This window comes from Ambystoma mexicanum, chromosome 14 (assembly GCF_040938575.1).
Source record: "Ambystoma mexicanum isolate Mex_15411 chromosome 14, UKY_AmexF1_1, whole genome shotgun sequence".
Taxonomy (NCBI): Eukaryota; Metazoa; Chordata; class Amphibia; order Caudata; family Ambystomatidae; genus Ambystoma; species Ambystoma mexicanum.
The window spans coordinates 383,593,122-383,618,427 of NC_090940.1; positions in this window are offsets into that span (position 1 = coordinate 383,593,122).

Below are 25,306 nucleotides of genomic sequence, written 5' to 3' on the forward strand. Positions count from 1 at the left end.
GCCCCATACCTGACAAAGTCGCCAAATCCCCAGCACTGTGCGGACTTCTTGCATTTTAGGCTGAATCTGTGGCCGAACAATGAAATTCTGTGTAAATGAAAAATTATACCCCAGGCAGATATAATGTGTCACTTTTGTCAGCATGAAATTGAAACTTTAAGACATTTGATGATAGAGTGTCAAGAACTGTTAGCTCAGAGAAACATTTACTTCAAATGTCATTTTGAGGAGAATGTGAACTTATCCCATCAACAGTTGTGGGATGCTCTATTTCACACAGAGAGAAGACGTGTTAGATTTGCCATTATTAATTATCTCCAGATGTTAAAGTTAAAGGAAAATATATAGTGGAATCTAATATAACAATTGTGAGGATGAAACTGTAATTATGACATTCTACATACTTGAAGGAAAAGTTGATTATAATTATAGTTGAATTTATTGGAGAATGGATGTGCAAGAACACATGATTTGTGATATTTTATCCTCGTTTTATTTATGTGAAAATGTCATTAATGGTGATTGTTTTCTGTTTTAAATCTGTTCTCTTACGTTGTTTTTATGACAATCCGTATTCTTTTATGTTGAGATGTTGAGATTTATCTCAGCCAAAACAACAATAAATAATAAGTTATCCGTGTGGGGAAGTGCAATGGGTGTCAGGTGTGTGTAGTTATCAGTAATTGCATGACTGACTGACCCTTGTGTTGGGACATGTCAGGTATATGGCTATGGTGTTAGTCCGTTGTCACTCACGATGAACTGTCTGTGAGAAGGTGTTTGTGTCGGAAAATGGCGGGGGGGGGTTGAGTTTCTAGATATCCTACTTGGTAGGATGGGGAAAGGGTGTCATAAGCAAGGGGATACTGCATCTCACTTTTTGGTGTCCCACTTCCACTCCCCGAAGAACCCCCCATCCAAGTGATCCTCCCGCACTGGTCGACCCCCAGGAACTGGAACCAATAGCGATGGCTGTGTCGTGGCCACCTGGATGACAGATCCCTGGGGACTAGCGGGTGAGGCACCTTCAGGTTTCTCACATACAGTTCCTCCATGCGATGTAGTTGCATCTGTTTCACAGGAAAACCGGGAAAGGAATTCTACATTCCTTAGGTCTTTACCTTTTCAGTGTTCTACAGTGAAACAGTAGGGCTGCAGGTCTAGGAACCATCGCATGACACAAGGGTTGGAGTCTTTTCGATGGCTATTCCACACTAGGGGAGAATGGTCTGTGACGAATGTGAACTTTCTTCCCAAAAGGTAGTATCAGAGGTGGATAATGGCCCACTTGATGGCAAGAGCCTCTAATTCCAGCAAAGAGTAATTATTTTCATGTAGGAAATGTTTGCGACTCGTGAACAAGATGGGATGTTCTAAACCATCGCAGACTTGCAATAGGACTGCTCCTAACCCTGTAAGGGGGCATCCATTTGCAAAACAAATTCCTTTTAGAAATCTACTACCTTTAGAATTGGGTTTTGGCACTGGGTCGGTATTTAAGGTGTAACATATATGATCCTCGTTAGTCCAATGAAGTTTCTGGGGTTCAGCGTTGTTAAGTTTATCTGTCAGCCTGGCTGTTTTGTCCGAAAGGTAATACCCTATTAACCCTCGAAATGCGCTGAGGTTTCTTTTAGCTTTGGGTGTAGGGGTATGTAAGTAAGGCATTGTATCAAGAATGAGAAAGACGTAAGTGATCACAGTTCAAGGGTGTTTATTGAACTGTATAGGTAGGGTGGAAAAATGCCTAGTCGAAACCTAAATCTAAGATGGGAGCAAGCTACAGAGGAATAAAAAAATAAGGCAGTCCTAGTGGCGTCTTGGCAAATAAAAAGGCCTAATCTTAGAAAAATCTATTGCAAATCCTTGCGCTAAATACAAATGTTTGTGGTATAGGGCTCAGAAGAAATGTTTACTAATAATAAGTCAGGATGCAGAAATCATGGTCTCCCTTCCCCGTGATTTGAGCACGGGACAAGGTGGGACTCCGGAGCACAGCACGCGCTCAAGCCTTCCCAGTGTGAGATGACAGTTCTTCTTTCAACTATTAGGATCTTCAATGGCCAAGTCTATTGCTCTGTAAAAGTTATCTTGCCTTCGAGGTCCTGATGCATTCAAAATTACAACAAAAGTTCCTTTCTGCTTGTACGGTGGGTGATGCTTTTTCACCCTTGGATCCCCCTCTGTGGTATTCACAAATCTTAATGTTTTTTTAAACAGTTCAAGGAGGACAACCCTCTACCGGGTTCACTCTTGTCAACACACGGTTCCTTTGGGACTTTAGACTTTGCCCCTTTCCATTGGCATCCCTCCTTTGGGTTCACTCTTGCCAATCTCACAGTTCCTCTACTTTCTTACGATATGGGATTCACTACCATTATTCACGATCATCTGCCGGTCAAAGACTTTCGACTTTCGACTGTACAGAGGATTTTACTAGACCCCTGTATGACCACTTTGACACTCTTCTCGCCTTTCCCAAGGCCTTCTGGTAATAGCAGCTTCAACAATTGGGTAATCTCCCAGAGTTTCTCGAGTGAGTACCCAGCTCTGCAGCTAGCTTTCCCCTTTTACATCAATAGTTCTTTGTACATTCTGCAACCAACCGTTTGCTACTTTTGTTCAACACAGTTCGGTTTCTTTATTGGTCCTCCCCTCGACTCACCGGCTGTGATGAACCGATTGGCTTTCTTCGTATCGGGAGTTAAGGCCACTACCACAGTAGCAGGCGTCTCCCTCTGTCATGCTTATCAGCATAGGCACGCTCTGTGTACCAATGACATCTGCTGCAACACACTTGGGCTACTGTTTGCGGTCTTAAATTTCCTTCCACTGAGGTCTCACGGGCCTTGATCAGAAAGGGCACGGTCGCTTCTCTCCTGGTCACCCTCTCATTTTGCGCCATCTTTCTCCTCCTCTTGAACTGCTGTGCCTGGATAGCTGTCTCGTCGTACGGTCTGCCTTGCTCATATGGTGCTCTCGTGCTCCATCTTTTATCCCTGCAGGGAAGTGAAAGGGCTGTCAGTTGTGCATGATTCTGGTGAATTGCCCAACAACATTTTGTTGACTTCCTCGACCACTCTCTGTTTACAGGCTTCTGGGAGTCGATATGGTTTTAAGTGAAACACTTTACCTTTAGGTGTTCTAACATAGTGGTATCTGCCTTTTACTCTTCCTGGTTTTTCTGAGACTACATTGGGAAATGAGACTACTACATCTTTTAAATCTTCTTGTTGTTGGATAGATAGCTCAGGAGGAATTAATTCAAAGTTATCTACCTCTTCGGGAACCAGACAGGCAAGTACTTTGGCATGGGTGGCTGACTGGTTCGCTTTTCACTCTTTCAAGAGATTGATGTGATACAGGTGGATCTTCTGCTTTCTGTCTGGTTGGGCAACTTTATAAGTGCAGGCTCCCACTCTTTCTACTATCACTTAAGTGCAGTGCCATTTGGAGACAAGTTTGTTTTCTGTGGTTGGGAAGAGGACCAGTACTTTTTGTCTTAAGGAGAATTGATCTTAAATTTTCTCTTTTCATCATCAGCATTTTTTTGTTGGCTCTGGGCCTTTTCCATATGCATACAAACTAAGTCTCGGACCAATTTCATATGTTCTCGCATTCCGGTGATGGTTTGCGAGATGAGAATGGGGACCTCCTTTCGTTCTTCCCAGGTTTCTCGGAGCATATCCAGGACATCTCTGGGTTCTCTACTACAGAGCAGCTCAGACGGAGAGAAACCTGTGGAAGCTTGGGGGGTTTTCCTCACTGCAAGTAGTGCCCAAGGTATCATTCGGCCCCAGTCGTTCCCATCCTGGTCTACCAATTTTCGTAAAAATTAGCTTCAGGGTTTTATTGAATCTCTCCAACAAGCCATCGGTTTCGGGATGACAGACTGAAGTACGCAGGGTGGTAATGTGGAGTAGCTCTTTGACTTCGGCCATAAGCTTACTCATTAAATTCAAACCCTGGTCTGTCAATATTTCCTTGGGAAAGCCGACCCTGGAGAAGTATGGTAGAAGGTGTTTAAGGATCTGCTGTGTGGTATTATTTCACATTGGGAATGCCTTGGGATATCGGGTCGCATAATCTACAATCACAAGGTGTCATGGCCACTGGGCAAGGACCACAAGCTCCACTACATAAAAGGTCCAGTTGGACCCAGTCCTGGCGCTTTTTGCTCTGCACACTTTATTCTGGTGCATGTGCCTTTTTTTTCCCTGAAGGGCCTCCACGTGTCCACGTGTCGGGCGTGGCCATAGGAATTAATTGGGCTGCACGTGCAGCATCCTCTAGGAGTGGCAGGGTGGGGCCACAAGTTGGAACAAATGGGCGTGGCCGGGACCAGGCTATTTAAGCCTGCCCCGCCCACATACAGGCACTTCGCGGGAGTCCACTTTCGGCCAGCTTCCTCGCGGATCCAGGCATCCTTCATCTGCCGGCAGATCTCCGGATAACAGCATTACAGTCTGACTTCGCCAGGCCATCCCTGCAAGAGAAAAGGACATATTAAGGTTAGAAAAACTATAAAGACATTATGCTAAGGTCGCGCTCAAACCAATCCTCGCGCTTGACCTAAGAACCAAACTTACCACCTGTTGAGACATCGTGAACTCCCTTTTTCTCCATTGGGGCTCGCTTCTTGCACCGTAACTACCGCTGGGCCTCATATCACCTATTGGGGAAAAGGAAAGACATTACAAAAGGATACGGACAATAATTATTACCGAAGCATACTTACCTTTGAAGTGGTTCAGCCACAGCCAGTCTGGGCTGCCACGCACATGGACCAGTAAAGAAACTCGGTCTATCTAAAAGTGCCCCTGCGGTGAGAAGCAGGACGGAGAGCTCGCCATCATAATTAAACAGGTGAGACTATATGGGTAGGTGCATGCTCACCACATTCTTGGAAGAAGGGTTTGAGGGAGACCACAGTCATATCACAGCATTCTCACGGCCTCTCGTATTCTCGCAGTGGCAGTACCAACAACCAGCGTAGTCCACAACACAGGAGCAGGGGAAGAAGCCTGACCAAGGGGAGCCAGTTCCAGGGAGGGCTGCAACCGTGCCCTAACGTCCCCGCAGAGACCAGGTGGCCAATAAAACTTCCCACTAACATGCACCTGGGTTTTAGATTATCCTAAATGCCCCCCCATGAGATGGGAATGCGCGATCTCCAGTACAACCTTTCTGTGACTTTTGGGTATTACCAGCTGTGTTTTTATTAAACCTTCCATAGTTGATTTCCTTCTATAAAGCAATCCTTGTTTTAAGAAGAAGAAGAAGAAGGGACTTCCCTTCTCCAAGCCATATCCTTCCGGGATTGCTTGTAGAAATCATCAGCGAGAGCTGGATCATTTTGCTGGGCGAAGGCTAGGTCGGGAAATATGGTGGGTTCTTCTCCCTTCCTTTCTTCGATGTTCAGAGATTTATCAGCTTCCCCAAAGCCTAAGTTATCTCTTTCTGTTTTATCTGGTTGACTTTCTTTAAAGTGAGAAAATAGAGCTTTTTCCAAAATTCCCTAGGCAATTTGATCTCCTCCACGTATCTCAAAAGGGATTTCACCATGATTCTGTAAGAGAACCTTCACATCTCCCTGGAAATCGGGATCAATAATGCCTTCTCAGACGTCTATCACGAATTTCCACGCTAGGCCAGATTTTGGGGCCAATCGTATTTAACACCCCGGAGGTGCTATCAGGACCAAGTCTGTAGTAATCATTCCTCTATTCCTAGGAGGGATAATAGCTTCCCTTCTACTGCAGATATCGAATGCTATTGATTCCTTGGTGGTGATGGAAGGGTTAGAGAGTCTCTGACTAAGTTTCTGAAATTGTAGGGTTCCCCAATTAGTTTCAATTGAGTCACGTCCCACTCTGACACCATATATAAGGAAGGCATGGTATCAAGAATAGACCGACACAAATGATCACAGTTCAGGGTGTTTATTATACTGTATAGGTAGGGTGGAAAAACAGCTAGTCTAAACCTAACTCTAAGATGGGAGCAAGCTATGACCATCAAATCAAAAATAAGGCAGTCCTAGTGGCGTCTTGTCAAATAGAAATGCCTATACTAAGAATAAAATATTGCAAATCCTTTCTCTAAATACAAAAGTGTGTGGGATAGGGCTCACAAGAAATGAAGTGTTTACAAATAATAAGTCAGGATGCAGTAATTGTGGTCTCCCTTCCCCACGTTTTGGGCACGGGACAAGGCAGGACTCCAGAGCACAGCACACGCTCGAGCCTTCCCAGTACGAGGAGACAGTTCTGCTTTCAGCTATCAGGATCTTCGATGGCCAAGTCTCTTGCTCTGTAAAAAGTCTCTTGCCTTCGAGGGTCTGATGCATTCAAAATAACAACAAAAGTTCCTTTCTGCTTGTATGCTGGGTGCTTCTTTTTCACCCTTGTATCCACCTCTGTGGTATTCACGAATGTTAATGTCTTTTTTAACAGTTCAAGGTGGACAACCCTCTGCCGTGTTCACTCTTGTCAACACACTGTTCTTTTGGGACTTTAGACTTTGCCTCTTTCCATCGACATCCCTCCTTCGGATTCAATCCTGCCAATCTCATAGTTCCTTCTACTTTCTTACGATATGGGATTCACTTCCCTTATTCACGATCATGTGCCAGTGAAAGACTTTTGACTGTGCAGAGGATTTTACTAGACCCCTGTATAACCAATTTGACCCTCTTCTCGCCTTTCCCAAGGCCTTCTGGGAATAGTAGTTTCAACAATTGGGTAATCGCCCCGAGTTTCTCGAGTGAGTACCCAAGTGGTGTCTAGCTCATCTGCAGCTAGCTTTCCCCTTTTACATCAATAGTTCTTTGTAGATTCTGCAATCAGCTGTTTGCTACTTTTGTTCAACACAGTTCGGTTTCTTTATAAGTTCTCCCCTCGACTCACTGGCTATGATAAACCGCTTGGCTTTCTTCGTATCAGAAGTCAAGGTCGGTACCACGGTAGCAGGCATCTCCCTCTGTCTTGCTTATCAGCGTAGACACGCTCCGTGTACTGTTGACTTCTGCTGCAGCACACTTGGGCTATTGTTCGCGGTTTTATAATTCCTTCCACGGAGGTCTCATGGGCCTTGGTCGGTAAGGGTAAGGTTGCTTCTCTCCTTGTCACCCTCCCGGTTTGTGCTGTCTTTCTCCTCCTCTGGAACTGCTGTGCCTGGATAGCTGTCTCGTCATGCAGTCTGCCTTGCTCGTATGGTGCTCTCATGCTCCACCTTTTATCCATGTGGGGAAGTGAAAGGGCCTTCAGGTGTGTGGGTGATTCTGGTCAATTGCCTGAATTTGCCTGAGCCTTGTGTTGGGACACATCAGGTAAACAGCTCTGGATATTGTCTTTTGTCTTTCATGATGTGCAAAAGTGTTAGAGTTGGAAAAGGGGGGTAAATAGTTTGTATACCTTATGGGATAGGGTGGGGGGGAAAAGGTGTTATAAGAAGAGGGATACCGAGTCTCACCCGTCAGTGTCCCACTTCCACTCCCGAGGACCACCCATCCAGGTGATCCTCCCTCACTGGTCCAGCCCCAGGAACTGGATCCAATAGCGATGCCCGTGTCCTGGCCACCTGACTGACAGAACCCCGAGGACTAGTCAGGGAGACACCGTCAAATTTCTCACAGGTATCTAAAACGGCTTTCACTTTCCCATGTTGAGGTTGTACTACTGTACATTCCCTTCAAAGAAGCCAAGGTATTTCACAGCTGACTGGGCAAGTCTGCATTAGGATGGATTAGCAGTGAGACTGGCTTCTCTGAGGAATCTCATAATAGTAAAAAGATAGAAAAGGTCGTCCTCCCAGGTTTAACTATAGATGACAATATTGTTAATATAAGCGCCACAGAAATCAGAGTTGGGTTGCAATAGGTTATCCATGAGGCATTGGAAAGTGGCTGGAGTGCTGTGTATCCCAAAAAGGAGGACTTTGAATTGAAATAGTGCTCAGGGTGTTGGGAAAGCTGTATTTTCATTATCAGGCCCATATACTGGGACCTGCCAGTACTCTTTGGTTAAGTCTAGGGTGGCTAGAAAGGTGGCGTTTCTGTGTTTATAAATTAGGTCGTCGATGCGTGGCATGGGATATGCATCGAAGTGGGAAATGGCATTGACTTGGCAGAAATCTAAGCAAAACCTCCAGGAATGGTCAGCTTGGTGACCAATACGATAGGGGAGGACCATGAGCTGGAAGAAGTCTCAATAATAGTTGCTCTTAACATTTTATTCACTTTCTCAGCCACTATCTGTTTATGGGCTTCCGGAAGTCTAGACACATTTAGGTGTTCTAATATAGTGATAGGTGCCTTTTACTCGTCCTAGTTTTTCTGAGAATACATCAGGAAACAATGTGACTACATCTTTTAGATCTTCTTGTTGTTGATTAGAGAGTTCTGGAAGAATCAATCCAAAGTTTTCTATTTCTTCTGGGACCAAACAGTATTGTGGCATGGGTGGCTGATTGATTCTCTTTCCACTCTTTTAAGAGATTTACATGATATAGGTGGACTTTCTGTTTCCTGTGCTGTTGGGCTACTTTATAAGTACAGTCCCTGTTTATTACAATATTTCATATGGCCCGTGCCACTTAGAGACAAGCTTGTTTTCCGAGGCGGGTAAAAGGACTAGTACATTTTGTCCTATGGAAAACAATCTTAAGCTCACTTTCTTGTCGTAAGTGGATTTATTTTGGACCTCAGCTTTTCCCATATGAGTACAGACTAGAGATTGAACAAGTCTCATATACTCCTGCAATCTGGTAGTGGTTAATGAGAGAGGGGAATGGATGCCTTGTCTCATTCTTCCCAGGTTTCCTGGAGCATGTCCAGGACATATCTAGGTTCTCTGCCATAAAGTAATTCAAAAGGAGAGAATCCAGTAGAGGTCTGAGGGGTTTTCCTTACTGCAAATAGTGCCGAAGGGATCATTTGGTTCCAGTCCTTCCCGTCTTTATCTGCCAACTTCCTTAGGATCAATGTAAGTGTTTTATTGAATCTTTCTACCCAACCATTGGTTTGGGGATGGTACACAGTTCGTAAAGTGGTAATATGGAGTAGCTCTCTGACTTCAGCAATGAGTTTGCTCATAACATTTGAACCTTGATCTGTTAGTATTTCCCTAGGAAAGCCAACACTGGAAAAATACAGTAGTAGGTGTTTGAGAATTTGCTGGGTGGTATTATTCCACATAGGGAATGCCCTGGGGTATCTGGTTGCATAATCAACAATCACAAGGACATATTTGTATCCCAGTTTAGATGTTTCTAGAGGCCCAATGATGTCCATCCCGATTCTTGAAAACTGGACTTCTATGATTAGTGAAGGATTCAGAGGGCAGGTAATGGGATGTGAGGGATGGTTTTTTGACATATCTCACACGTCTGAATGAAGGTCTTTATATCAGCGTGGATTCCTGGCCAGTAAACCTTCCCACTGATATGTGCCTGGGTTTTGGATTGTTCTAAGTGTCCCCCGGTTAGATGGGAATGCACAATCTCTAGTACAACCTTTCAGTGGGTTTTGGGGATCACTAATTGTGTTTTTTCTAAGCCTTCAGTAGATATTTCCTTTCTATATAGCAACCCCTTCCTTAAGAAGAAAAAAAGGACTCCCCTTTTACATACCCTTTCCTTCTGCAATAGCTTGTAAGAAAGCTTCAGCAAGGGCTGGGTCGTTTCGCTGGACAAAGGCTAGGTTGGGATAGATGGCAGGCTCTTCTCCCTACCTTTCTTCAATATTAGAAGGCTTGTAAGCTTCCCGAAAGCCTAATGTACCTCTTTCTGTTTTGTCTGGTTCACCATCTTTAAAATGAAGAAATAGGTCTTTTTCCAAAATTCCTTGAGTAATTTGGTCTGCACGATGTGCTTCAAATGGGATTTCACCATGATTCTGTAAGAGAACCTTCACGTCTCCCCGGAAGTCAGGATCAATGATACCTGCTAGAACGTCTATACCGAACTTCCAAGCTAGCCAGATTTTGGGGCCAATCGTATGTAACACCCCGGGGGTGGTATCAGGACCATGTTTGTAGGAATCATTTCTCTTTTCCCAGGAGGGATAATAGCTTCCCTACTGCTGCAGATATAGAAAACTATTGATTCCTTGGTGGCGATGGAAGGGTTAGAGGCTCTCTCACTACGTTTTTGAAATTGTAGGGTTCCCCAATTAGTTTCAATTGAGTCACATGCCACTCTGATAACATATGTAAGGAAGGCATGATATCAAGAATAGACAGACACAAGTGATCACAGTTCAAGGGTGTTTATGAAACTGTATAGGTAGGGTGGAAAAATAACTTGTCTAAACCTTATGTGGCAACAGAGGGTCTGGAAACTCTTTGACTAAGCTTCTACAATTGTAGGATTCTCCAATTTGCTTCAATGGCGTCACGTCCGACTGCTTACACCATATGTAAGGAAGGCATGGTATAAAAGGAAGACAGACATAAGTGATCACAGTTCAAGGGTGTTTATTCAACTGTGAGATAAACGTCTAATCTAAACCTAAATCTAAGATGTGAGCAAGCTATGACCATCAAATAATAATAATACTGTCCTTGTGGAGTCTAGACAAATAAAATGGCCTATACTAAAAAGAAAAAAACTATTGCCAATCCTTACCGCTATGCTACAAAATAGTGTGGGGTAATGTTCACAAAATGATGAATCAGGATATGTAAGCCGGGCCTCCCTTCCCCATGTTTTTAGCACGGTACAAGGCGGGTCACTTGAGCACAGCACACTCCAGGGCTCCTCTGGCACAAGGTCACAATTCCTTTCATCAACATCAGGGCCTTCTGTGCCCAGGTCTCTTTAGTATAAAGTCTCTTGACTTAGAAGACCTGATGTCCCAATAAACAATAGAGAAAGGTTCCTTTCACAATGTTCACATAGGGTGATTGACTCTTCACCCAGGATCTCCTTCAGCCGGGCTCCAATCCTTCTTTCACCATTAGTCTCCCTCCGTCGGGTTCAGACCAACTTCAATTTGTAAGCATCCCTCAGTCGGGTTCACATTTGCTACAACAATCTTCTTGGATGCATCACGTTCACTCAGCATCCCCTCTTCCGGGCTCATGCCCTGTCTTTACAATTAGTCCCCTTCGGCCGGGCTCAGACCAACTTCAGTTTAAAGACAATGAAAGATTTTCGAGTGTGCACAGGCTCAATGCAACCCGCTGCAGGACCACTTCGATTTTACAGTTCAACAATTCTTCCCCGATCAGAAGAGGGGCACCAAACGGAGACCTTCGAGTGAGAACCCACGCGGCGCCGGACCACTCTGTATCTGGTACTATTCTTAGTTTCACAAAGTTCAATTATATTCAAGTTCTCTTTCTTCTTACAATGTTGCCGCTTGCAACCTTGAGCACAACAGTCTGGTCTGCTATCGGTTTCTGCAACTCACTGGCTGTACTGAACTCGTTGACGTTTCTTTGCTGTCGGAGTCATGGACAGTAGCACAGTGGCAATCACTTCTCCTCGCCCTGGCCATCAGTGCGGGAGAGCCCTGTGTACCATTGACACACGCTACACTGTTCGTCAGCTGCAATTCCCGGTCTTATGTTTCTTTTCCTTGAGGATTCTTGAAAGTCGCAGTTCTGGGTTGTAAAGGGCAAGTGTAATTCCCTCCTTGTCGTCCTTTCAGATCTCGACGCCTTCCTCCTCAGTTTACACTGCCGTCTCAGGATAGCTGCTTTCTCATGCGTTTGGCCTTGCTCAGAGTGTGCTTTCATGCTCCGCCTTTTATCCGTGTGTGGAAGTACAATGATAGTCAGGTGTGTGTAGTTATCAGTAATTGCCTGACTCTGCCTGACCCTTGTGTTGGGACATGTCTAGTTTACGGCTTTGGTGTTAGTCTGTTGTTGCTCACGATGAATTGTCCATGAGAAGGTGTTTGTGTCGGAAAGGGGGGGGGTTGAGTTTCTAGATATCCTACTTGGTAGGATGGGGAAAGGGTGTCATAAGGAATGGGATACCGCATCTCACCCTTCGTGTCCCCCTTCCACTCCCCAAACACCCCCTATTCGGGTGATCCTCCCGCACTGGTCCACTCCCAGGAACTGGATCCAATAGCGATGGCCGTGTCCTGGCCGCCTGTATGACAGATCCCCGGGGACTAGCGGATGAGGCACCTTCAGGTTTCTCACACACCTGATGGCGAGACGCAGTACCCCCTGTGCAACACTTTCAACCCATCCTACCAGGTAGGATACCTTGGAACTTCCCCCCCCCCCCACCCGGCTGCCTTCCCTACATGTACACTTTCACACAGACAGCCCGCTCTGGGGGCAAACAGACTCATGCCATAGCAATGCACCTGACATGTCCCACTGCTATGGTCAGTCAAAGTCCGGCAATTACTTTTGACAACTCACAGCTGACTTCCAGTAAGCTTCCCACAAGGATAAAAGGCGGAGCACAAGAGCACCCTTTGAGTGAGATAAAACACACAAAGGAGCAGTGTTTTCCAGGCAGCAGTTGAACGAGGGGAGAAAGGCGGCAAACCGAGAAAGGAGAACGAAGAGAGAGATAGTTTAGCGGCAAGGTACTCGCCTTCGAAGCAAGACGACACGAAACAACACGACACGAAACAACACAGGTTCGATCCCTGGGTCCGCGCTTAGAAACCAACTAAGACAAAAACAAAAAACACAATTACACCACTAAAAAAAAAAAAAAAATCCTGTAACAGCGCCTTGATGCCCACGGGTTGTGTGAGCGCTTTAAAAATGCAAAATAAAATAAAAATGCAAAATAAATAAATATCCTTGACCCTGTTGGCGAGAAACCGTTACTTCCCAGAAGCCTTCAGATTAAAAGGTGTAAGGCCAGGAAACCAGACTGAAGAATTGTGTCGGAGATACCTGGGCCCTCCTGCATGACTGGCCGAGCCAGGGAGGAGCAGCACCCGCGTAGTACCGTGCTTGGCTCCAGGGTCAAAGCAGCACCAGAAAAATCAACACAGCCGGTGAGTTGGGGAGACCGATACAAGAATGGTCTGCATTGAAGTCAAGGTTGCAAGCTGCAACATAGTATTAAGACCGAAGAATATTAATGCGCATGATGAAAGACGCGAGTAAAGCTCAATTGCAGAGGGATGTTTGAACTTTATAAAGAATCAGAGAAGGTATGATACAAAGTAACAGAGTGATCCGGCACCGCAGGCGTGTTCAATTGAAGGTCCCTGTTTCAGGTATCCAGCGAAGAAGTGGCAGAAGCAAAAGTAAAGTTTAAAGGTGAAACTTATCAATAAAGTGAATCAAAGTGGTCCTGCAGTGGTTTAAGCAAAATCCATCGCACAGTCGAGAGGCTTTGATTTTTGATAAAGAGTGGAAAGCAAGGAAAGTGAGATTACAAGGTCCGAGCACAGCCGAGGGAGACATATTGTGAACTTGTGTTTAAAAGGGTCCAAGTTCAACTGAGGGAGACCCGTGATAAACAGTAAAGCTGAGAACTGTATGTGAAAAACCTGATGAGAAAGGAACTTTGGTATTTGTTTGTTAGTCCAGACACTCTGCAATAAGAGTCTTTTATTGAGAGAGAGACTTTGGTGCAGAAGGCCCGGATATTTATGTTCTGAACTGTATCCTCATGCTAGAGAAGCTAGACTGTGTGAAAAGCTCGAGTGTCCCACCTTGTCCCATGCTGAAAACGTGGGAAAGGGTGTAAAAGTATATTTGCCTTTAGCCCAACGCAGAAACCCAAGGTGCAAGAGATCCTGAGCACAGCTTGCAGATGTTTACATGCGAATAACCCTATGGAACTGCAGAAGCACCAATGGGACCTGACAGAACCAAGTGTGACTAACCTATGGAAATGTACTATAGTAAGGACACTGCAGAAACCGCATTATAAGGTTTAGGAAAATTACAGCAGGCCTCAGGTCCCTGAGCCAGAGACGAGTAGAGCTGATTCAAGCTGGACAGAGAGCAAGATGTGTAAGACAGGACATGCTGCCAAGGCCAAGAGATACGGATGATATTCCAATCCACAGGTGACAAGGGGACCAGCTGCAGAAAATACAAATAAATCCTCATAATTCAGAGCTGCACAGATCAAATTCGTGGTCTCTGAACACGTGACATGTCCGAGGCAGACCATGGATAGCGATCAGCAGTGGGAGAGAAGCACTGGTCCCAGGTCGCTAGGCACAGAAAGCAACAAGTCTGCAGCAATATGCTACAAGTGTTGCGTCAACCAGGAGAGCACTATCATAAGCTAAGGTGGTGCACACAAGTTACAATGCAGACATATAGTCATTTTTGTTCCCTTGAAGAGGTAGACAGCGAGCTGAGAACCCTTGTGGGACCCAAGCCTGAGGAACATCAGCTCTAGCCAATCACAGTTTAGTATCCTAGGGGTGGGTAGCAACGGGAAAGAACCAATGGTAAGCCCACCACACTGCAACATTGTTATAGATAGCAACGTGGGGATGGACAAAGCCAGCCATCTAACATGCGAGGGCCAGTAGAGTAACTTCTATATAGTCCACCGTAGGTGGTAGAATACTCAATACACAATTGTGTGGCCTGATAGGTTTTCTGGAGAAGGGCCCAGGATGTGACATCATATGACAACATATCACATTAAAACCGGCCTGCAAGCCAAGGAAGAGCGTGATGTACATGGATTCTTCCTGTTTCTGTGCGATCCCTGTTGGTTTTGCCTGTAATAAACCGCAATTTGAACTTACCTTTGACTGAGTCCTCAGTGCCGTCTGGGGGAGGGTGTTGGGCTCTCCAAAGTCAGCTGACTTCTACTGACCCTCTGGCATACCTGGGAGTTTGTCCCAACAAGTTGGTAGCAGAGGTGATGGTTGGCTGCGCCAGCCCGGCACCAGGTTGTCTCCTTTGCCGCAAACCTGAGAGGCTGCAGGACCCTCTCTTATTTCGAGAAGACAGGAAAACATGTGCCTCTGTAAATGCCGTCAGGAGCCCCTTGGAAATCATCCTGCCCGAAGTCAGCGAGTTGTCCAGGCAGACCAGGAGGAAGAGGCGAACCCCTTGAGGAGTTGGCAGCCGAGCAGTGCCAGCAGACCACAGAATGTAAATATTGACCCAGTCTAACAGCAACTGTGGATGTAGGAAATGAAATGAAAATTAAATTATATTTTATTTATATCGCGCCCGTACACAAGTGTTTCACAGCGCAACCAGGCAAAAATGGAAGGGAACAAGGGAGACAAAAAAAGAAAACGCCGATCTTACTAGGCCCAGTGACATTTAAGAAAGCGCAAGTGCATGGAAAAGGGGGAAAGTACATGGAAGGGGGGGAGTGCGGAGCAGAGGAGAGAAACAGAATAAATATTAAATAAATAAGGGCAATAAACCATGGTAGTGCGGCCAGCAAGTAGCAGGTGAAAGTTAGTCAGATAGGGTATATCTGATAAGTGCAGAAGAAATGTGGGAGGAGGACTGTATGGGTACAGATACAGAACCCTAGTGCAGGGGGTGGCCTGCAGGCAGTGCAGGGGGTGGCAGCAGGGTGAGCAGGTACCTGGGCCCGAATGACAGAGGTTGGCCAGGTGCACGATGCGAAGTGAAGAAACAGATCAACAGGGGAGAAGGGGGCAAAGCCAGGGGCAAAAAGGAAGGTCTTGAGGTGCTTCCGGAAACCGGAGATGGTTTTCCTCAGGGAGGGTATTGAGTATTGTGCAGTATTGTCTAGGATTGTCAAAATAGTAGGTACAGGAGCGGAGGTAGAAGTCCTTTTTCTATGTTTAGGGCACATTCGGTTTTAGAGGTAGAAAGGTTCTGGTGAATAAACTTGACTATTGACTTGAAGGCTTGGATGACAGAATATGTAAATATTGGTATTCCTGCGGTTTGGGCGTTTTAGCTTGGGTCATAGATGATGGTACCCCCATAAGGGTTAGCAAGGGAGGGGGGCCGAGATTGCGGAAGGTGAGTTGACTGTTTAAGTCTCCTGGAGTGAGATGTTTTGCACGCTAGCCTATGCAGCGGGTGCAGTTCGACCATAAGAGAATATTGGTATACTCCGCCTGAAGGCGGGAAGACAGCTGTGGGGTTTTTATGGTGTCTGAGAGTAACGGGCTACTACAGTGTGCACGCGGTAGTCGATCTTGTTCCATTACCTAGGTTAATAGTTTGGTGACATCACCCTTAGGTTTGCACATAGGACACGGAGAGCACAAGATGGTGAGGAGGTAGCATTGGAAACTTGGGACGCAGTGAATGAACGGCAGTGCGCGGAAGGCCATGTGCAAGTTTGTGGGTGTGCCTGAGGAGGCAGCAGTGGTTGTGAAGGAGGGGCGGTGCACGGAGCACGCCTGCTAAGTTGTGGAGCACGAGAGGCTCCTGAAACTAGAAAGCATTGTCATTGTATTGTGCCTTTTTCCTCTAAACAGCGGACTGTCGAAACCCTTGACTTGAGGACAGGTAAAGGTACTGAACATGTATCAGGGGAAATGCAGGGGACACCCACCCCTTCAGCACTTGTATAAGACACTTTCACCTTATCCATAGAAGATGTGCAAGTATAGCATAGAATGGTCCAAAGGTACCGAGGGAAAGTTAACTAAACCATGGCCACCTTGTGGAAGTTTCTCTAAAGACGTGCAGCAATCACTACTGATACACATACAGGGTGCCTATAAGGGGAAGAAGCTGACCAAGCGCATGGCTATATTTGAACTGTGGCACATGTTTCAGGAGGGCAAGGGGGATATCGCGAGGCGTCAGTGGATGCTGAGCCAGCAGGAGGTGAAGGACCCAGGTACTCATCCCTCTGCACCTCCCATGTTCCTCCAAGCGTAGCATCCGATGACACAGATGATGAGCAGGGATTGTGCCCGATGCGAGAATTAAGGGCGGCAGAAGGGTACTCAAATCCGACATATAAGCTGCCACCATATACTAAAGAGGAGAAGCTGAAAGGGGCAGGGCAGCCAGCTATTGATCCAGAGGCGAGCAGTGAGGCGCAGTAGGGTGTGAAGGAGGGGCTTGGAGGATAGCCACAAATGAGTGGATAGGTGGACATATACTCCAAGTTGCAAGGGAAGACGGATGGAGAGGACGGAAGAGGCAACTACGGCAATGGAGGACCTGAAGAGAAGCAGCGAATCAATAGATTGGGCAGAAGTAATGGATGAGGAAGACAGGAGGAAAAAGTTCAGGGTGTCATGATTCCTGCCCCTCATGTCCCCTCATGTCCCCAGCCCTCCAAGATGTCAGGCTGGAGCCAGGCCACAATCACCTACATGGCCCTCAAGGGCCTCTCCATCCCTCCAAAGACCCACCTGGAGTCAGACTTGGCGCTTGCGGTACCAGACTCACTCACTCCCATAGGATAACATTGGGGATTGGACTTGTAGTGCTTTGATGGGGACAAGATGGATGCCCCCACATATTTCAGTTCCCAGAACTGCATGTGGAGTCTAGTCTTTTGGGTGTGGTTCAGCCCAGAGACACCTGGGATACCCAGAGACTATTTAAGCCACGCCCAGGCTGAGAAACATGCTGTGTGTTTTCTGCACCTGCAGCGTGACACTCACCGTGTTCGGATCGGTCTCCAGTAGGCCTGCATCTTTCTTCTGCGCTCAGCTCCTGCAAGAACAAGAACACTGTTAGGAACAGCCTTACCTTGAGCGCTTCTGCCCATCATTCATTGCTCCTTCTGTTCTCCGGGCATTTTCGGTGGTGTCATTCCCATCCCGGCACGCCACTTCCTAAGGAAAAGGGAAAAGAACAGAAAAAAGGCATTAGTAAGCATTCAGCAAATCTTCACTTATTTTTAAAGACTGTACGAGCTTCAAATGCTTACCTGAATCCCAGCCGCTCTGGGGGAACTCTGTCTCCGGAACTTCTCATCCATCTGCAAGAGGGAAAAGACACTCCAGGTTAGCGTGGAAACATCTAGAGGCGCTGCATACTGCGCTTACTCACTGCATTTCTTCTTCATAACCGGCATCCACGCTGAAAACGTCGCGGCACCTAAAAGACACAGACAAAAGAACTCAGTTCAATACAAACATGAAAGGGTCACATTGCGCTCTCACTCACCTTCAGTGCAACTCATCTCAACAGCAGAAGTTAGAGAACTGTTCAAAAGACTTATTATACTTACCTGTCGGACTCTTGCCAGTGAAGTAACTAAGCAGCAACGAGCCTGGATCAATCAACGCGCCCCTGTGCTGAAAGCAGGACGGGGAGCACACTTTCCAAGAAAACAAGTCCCAGTCTCCAGTCGAGTAGACTCCAGATAAGGGTTTGAGGTCGTAAGAGGTCAGAACAGGCTGAGTGACGTCCCCGTGGATACCAGGTGAACGTTACACAGGGAGAAGAGATTGACACAGGAGGTCAGAGAAAGAAGGAGAGAAGAGAAACTGGAAAGAGAGGATAGGGAACGAAGGAAGGAGGAGGAGAAGGCCCTCATGGAGAGGGATCGTGGAGAAAGAATCGAGAGAGATCTTAAGGAAAGGAAGAGAGCAGAAAGGGAGATGAGGGAGAAAAGGAAAAGGGAGCTGGAAAAGATCAAAAGAAGAAGAGAGGTAGAAGAGCAGGAAAAACGCAAGTTAGCTGAGTGGGAGAAGAGGACGTTGCAGCTGGATAGACTAGCAAGGGAAAAAGCGTGCAGGGAGGAAAACGAGCAAGCAATAAGGGCAGTAAAGACACAAGTAGCGCACAACAGAAGAGGTGACAGACTTGAGGAGGACAGATGAACAGAACCAGACAACAACAGCTCACGAGGCAGGAGTGTTGTAGACAGGGAATGAGCAGGCATTGGGACTTGGGCAGGAGGAAGCAGGTACTATCTGAGAGACATTGACCTAAGTACAAAATCTATTTTTCAGATGACTTCTGTAGTAATATGGACACAGGTTCTCACAATGAGGACAAGTACAGTGGGGACAAGAGGGGGAGCAGTTCCAATCACAGTCAACGGGGCCAGGGTTAGACAAACGGGTGTCATGGGAGTTTAGGACACACACAGAGGGAGAAGGAGGGGCAGCCTGAATGAGCACACATGGCTGACCACCAACCTTCACACCCAACTGGACACCACAGCGTATATTGATAGGCTCAGAGACTTCCCAGGATGAAGGAGAGGGGAGACAGCAATGACCTGTTCAAGGAGACGGTTGATGAGAAGGTATGACAACAGCAGGAAAGTACCTATACTAGAACCAATAGATGTGTGCGCAGGCATCAAGAGTAAGAGGGGGGACCGACAGGTTGGATTGACTAGAAGGACACATGAGGAGAAGGCAGCATACACAGAGATGCCCTTATTAGAGAGATGGGGGGTGCGTCTCAGTATGTACCATGGAAGCACACAGACTAGGAGAGTATGAAGTGTAGATTGCCATCGTTGAGTGCAGGGACTGGGAAATGGATATATGAGATGGAGAAAATGACAGCAGGACATAGGTTAGCTGTATGTGATGTAAAGGGACTTTTGGTATCGATCTTAGGAGATGCAGCTGATGACGTATGGAAAAGGGCAGGGTTCCTGGGGGTGACGACACAAAACACAGCACACAACAGCTCACCATTTGCAAACTTCAGGGCAACAGTCCAGCAAGCACTGAGGACACAATACCCAGACACCTCAGACATTGGGGCAATTACGTCACGAAAGATGAGGGGAAGACGAGGATCCTGTGCAGTACACTCAGGAGATTGAAGAGCTTTGGCGCCTTGAAACTCGAGAGCCTTGGGACAAAACAGTAGCAATATTTTACCACATACTAGTACAGGGGCAACCTGAGGCCGTCCAGAAGAGCTTAAGGAAACTAGTAGGGATGGAGGCGAAAGGTCATCCAACAATAACTGAGAGGCATTATTGGAATACTGGGGCAAGACCGAAGAAAATAGGGGTCTAGTGTTTGTAAGTATGTTTAACTCACTTTCTAATAAAGTTACTAAGATTATAAAGGAAAATGGGCACATTTTAACGGGAGGAGAATGCCCTTTGCAACCTCCATTGTGTGCCTTTAAACGTGGAGCAAACCCAAAGGACCTACTAACCAAAAATTATATCTGTACAAGACGGCAGCCCGAAAAAGAGTATTCCAGAAATCTGTGGGCTTCCAAAGGTTACAGGGCACACGTGTATCAACTGTCCCTTTACGAATAGATACAAGGAGATTGATCTGGGACTAAATAAACCTTGGGTACAGAAACAATTCACGAGTTGTAATTCCAGTAATGTTGTTTACACGATATGGTGCCCTTTCAATAAGATGTATATTAGCATGACTGAAAGAAAAGTAAAAACATGGATATCAGAACATAGGAGCTGCATGGAAAATAAGGTTATTACAGCCCCTCTGGTAAATCATTTCAATTCTATAGGACACTCAAGTGTTAACATGTCATGGACAGTTATACTACAGATACCATCAGCTCACAACTCCAAGATGGATAAAAAAAGACTGTATGCCAAAGAGCATTGGCTTATTTTCTTATGTAACAAATCTGAAGTGGGCCTAAATGAAATGGTGGATTGGCATAATTGTTGATTAACCGCCTGCTCAGTGGTTAGTATCGAGCAATGCCTAAAGCATTTGATCTGTAAGGTTTTTTGCCTCAAAGTAATAACCCTAAATATGGGGTATCCGACTAATACTATGACATCATGTATCCGATTAATACCATGACATCATGTTCCGTATGCAGACACCTGAAAACGGTTGAGAGGTTTGCTCAAACCATTTTGTAACCATCTACTGGTAGGAGTTGTTATCAACCGACATTCATACTAATCAGAAATGAGTCCAACATTATTGTTTAACTATTACTATCCCGCGGGTACTCTAAACCTTGTGTGGAAAGTTACTAGTGACTATAAAAAAAAATTGGATTGCACTTGCTAACCTTGTGCATACCTGGAAAAAAAGGGGTCTGGCTTTGTACACATGTTAGTCAATATCACGGACGGATGATAACTTATTCCATTCCAAGATGGCCACCAGTAAAATAGTAAATCAGTGAGGTAAGAATATGTAACTTATTCCATTTCAAAATGGCCACCAGTAATCCAGCACGACTCACGTACAATAGAAATAGTGAAGGAACCACCCCATGTTGTTTGCCCATAAATCACTGCATGGCGCCCACGATACTCCGTTGCCAATAGAACGCGAGGCGAGACACGGGAAGTCCACGTGTAACATCCTGTATTCAGCGCGGCGGCCACGTTATACACCAAGAGAACGAAACAAGGTAAGCCGTGGTTAGATAGACTTTGTTTTTGGACACTATAATTATGTGATCTTAAGCTATTTGTATAACCCGCAATTTATGTCGGCTTGCGGGACAATGACAGCGAGCTGTCTGTGTGGCTTGCAGTTTTTGCATTTCAACGGCAGCTTCCAAAGAGGACTGCGTTACTAAGACTTAGTTTCCATTATCGTTACTGGCCTGCTACGGATGCTATTACACGCCGGTGATAAAACTAAACCGAACCATGAACGCCATGTGGGTAAGCTTATAACAGTCTTGTTTCACGAATATTGAGCGTTGAAGAAGGGACACACACTAAATATCCTTGGAGATTAAAAAACAGTAAGATGAGCGATTGTGCCCTTGTTATCTACATTAGAAAATGTTGGGTCCCTGTTGTCATTGTAAGTTGAGATTGCTATAGGTACAAACCATGAGCAGTCTAAAAATGAATTCCCAAAAGACAGATGTCTGCATAAAGTATTATCAGTATGAAAGACAATTATAGCGTTGTACTAGGCTTCGGTTTTCCAAATACCGCTATTATATTTATTGGTTTCTAGTATTTAGAAATATAAGAATGTGAGGTACAATCTTCCCCTAGACTGACCTATTGTGTTTTCCTCTCCACAGAGTAAAGTCTATTAAAGAGTCACTTTAACCACGCCGTAATCGTATAGTAGAATGTTTATGACGGTGAGTCCCCTTTGAGATATGTACTGATCTTATAGGGGTTGACATGTAACTATGTAACTAATAATAGCTGTTTGTATTGTCTCTTTGTAACGCTCACCTGATATCCATGGGGACGCCACCCAGTCTGGCTGGACTGCTTCCGACCTTGGACTCACTCCCTTGGACTCTTGTTCTGCTGAGGACCAGGTATGAAAACACAGGAGTTTGGGTTTAGCTTTATTGTCTCTCCTAGCCCGGAGACCACCTCCCTTGTGGACCCCAACCCCTTAGTGCTCTCCTCACCTTGCTTTTTGGTATGGTGCGCTCTCCGTCCTGCTGTTCTGTGTAGGGGTGCATTGTGGATGGGCGCGTCGCAACCTAGTTGCTTCACTGGTGCTGGCCCTTCAGAGTCCAGGCCTGCTGCGACTTTGTTCGCCAGGTAAGTTTGCTGTTTTGGTAGTTTGTCCTTTATTTTGCAATTGCCCCTATTAATGTCTTTCCTTCTTTCTTAGGTGCGGAAGGAGTTCTGGTGATGCCGTGCTACCTGGGGCTGTGCAAGAGATGGTAACCGAAAGTGTGAAGCGCATCGCTATGTGCTTTTCTTGTGCTAACCTGTTAGTTTTCCCTTTCTTGCAGGCCGCTGCGATGTTCCGGACTGTATGTTGCTGAGAAGATGGAGAGCGGTGAGTAAAGCGCTGCACAAGCTGCTTTCTAGAACTTCTGCGTGTTAATCGGCCTTTTCTTTCTTCTTGCCGGTCGTTAAATGGCCCGGAATGGAAGTGGACCAAGAGCAAGTCAATTTCAGGTAAGCGTGTGCCTCTTGGGTTGTTTTCCAATGTTAAAGAATAAACGCTTACTAATGCTGCTTCTCCGTTCTCTTTCTTCCCAGGTTGCGGCTTTCAAGATTGAGCGAGTGGTCGCTTGAGATGCTGGATGTTCAGGATTCTGGAGCGGAGGACAGAAGCATTGCTCACTCATAGGTAAGCGAATACTAACAGTGTTCTTGTTCTTGCAGGTAATCGGGCCAGGAATGCCGAAGAGGATTCCAACAGACCGTGGTGAGCGTCACGCTGCGACCAGCAGAGTAACGCAAAGCGTGTTCCCCAGCTTGGGCGTGGCTTATATAGCCTGCAGGTATCCCAGGTGTCCCCAGGCCTGACCACACCCTAAATGCTAGACCGCATGGCTGAGCCATGCGGGGGGCATCCATGTTGTGTAAATGCTATTGTAAATTCCAGTTCTCCGACTTCCCATATGAGCCTCCCAGAGAGTCTTGGGGGACATGATGGGGCCCTTGAGGCCATGATGGAAGACTGTGGTGCAGCCCAGGTGGCCTGTCTGCCAAGGCCAGGGGCAGGGGTCATGACACTCTTGTAGCTTTGAACAGGATAGCCGAAATACAGAAGAAATTTTTGGCAGTTTGCTGCTTATTGCAGAAATACAACACAGATGTTTGTGAATGCTTGTTACAAAACGTTGGAACCACTGATGTTCTAGTAGTTGGAATATGTTAAGATTAGAACAAAACATGTTGGGCTAGTATGTTCATTGTAATGATTAAAAGTGTAAAAGAACATTCTATTAAACAGATTTAGGACCGCATTAGCAGGATCCACTAATAATATACTGGAGAATTTGACCTTCATCCAACGAGGAATAAGTAAAACACAAACTGACTACTCTTTGAAGCCATTGTGATTTGAATGTTTGTCTTGCTTATGTAATAACAAGATTTTGTATCTTAATATTGCACAGCACCTGACACTTTTTTGAATATTTGTAATATGTACAATACTTGTGTGTTTTATGTGTTTTTATGAATGTATGAGGAAATAAGAATAATCATTTAAATATATATGTTTTAATATTAGTGAGTGTACAGACACCATTCTTTATTTGGTGAATGAACTGTGGCTGCTGTACAAGTTCAGAGGAGACAATACAACAGTGGTTGAGTGCTTTAGTCGTTAAATTGTTAAAACAATTATGGGGAATGAACTCAATAGCCCATGAGAATATTTTGCTTCCCCCCTATCTTTTTTTGGTAAAAGTTGGTCCAGAAATACAGCTCACGATAGTTCATCATTGTAGGCTGTGGCAGGAAGAAGGTTAAGAAAAAGGCAGAGGACAGGAAGGCAGATGAAGCAAAACTAGGACACAAAATAACTGTTGAAGTTTGCGATGGAGGGTGTGGTCATACCCAGCCCCTCCCCAAAGCCACAGCAGCCACAGCAGCCACAGAAACAGCCACAACCACAACATTTTGCACCGCCCATGGGAGGAGGGTACATGGGACGGGGCGGCCCACAGAAAGGGTTTTGAGGGAGAGGGGGCCAACAGCGAGGGCGTAGGTTTGGACCACAGATGTATCACAACCAAGAGGGTTTCCCCAGAAGGGTTTCGGGAATATGGGCCACAGATGCAGCAGATTCCAGGGGATTATTCAGGGGGTTTCCAGGGGCAAGGGAGAGAGCTACCACAGTGTTGGACCTGTGGGCAGACAGGACACATTTCAAGAGTGTGCCGACATGGGGGATGCAGCGGAATTGGGCAGGGCAGGGCCAGCAGCCTTATCAAGGAGATCAGGATGATTATTGTGCACAGGATCAGCAACAAGAAGGACAGATGCAGGGTACATATCTACAAATGCCACAAGCACCACCAGCACAAGTGTATGTACCACAGATGACAGCACCAGTACTGCAGTATTTGCAAGCATCACAGACTCGAGGGAACACACAGCAATTAGCACAGATACAGAGCAATGATGCACCAGCACACGTGGACACAATGGCGACAGTGCCTATCAGACAACTGGGGGGAGTGACCATGGTAGGGAACAACCCATTTACAGGGAATGTGATGTCCCTGTACCCTCAATAGTACAGCCCACAGACAAACTTGATGTGTCCCATCCTGTCGATCACACCCAACCCTGCGGAGGAACCTCACATAGCAGTGGCGATAAGTGACAATACTTTTTCCTTTCTCGTTGACACACGGGCGACTAGGTCTTGCATTAGGGAAGGAGCATTTACATTGTCATGCGATGCCATAAACACTTGAGGATTCTCTGGGGCTCGGGAAGTGGCTCTTTTCACAGACAATATCTCATGTTCTATCGGAGATCACGATCTATCACTACCCTTGCTATGCTCTCGACAGACACCTGTAAACATCCTGGGATGCGACATTATGAGCAGACTAAACATGACCATCTCATTCACAGACAAGGGAATATTGTGCTCCACACCGGGAATACACATGCATAATGTAAGGCAGTTTGTTCAAGCTTATTGTAAACGCAAGGTACAGAGGGGGGTGCCAGTGGACCCAGAGATGTTCTAGTATGGAACTGATATTGCGATTGAATGGCTTCCAGGCATTGGAGGGAAGATGTGGCGGGTTGCAAACGAGTATCTATTCAGGGCAGAACT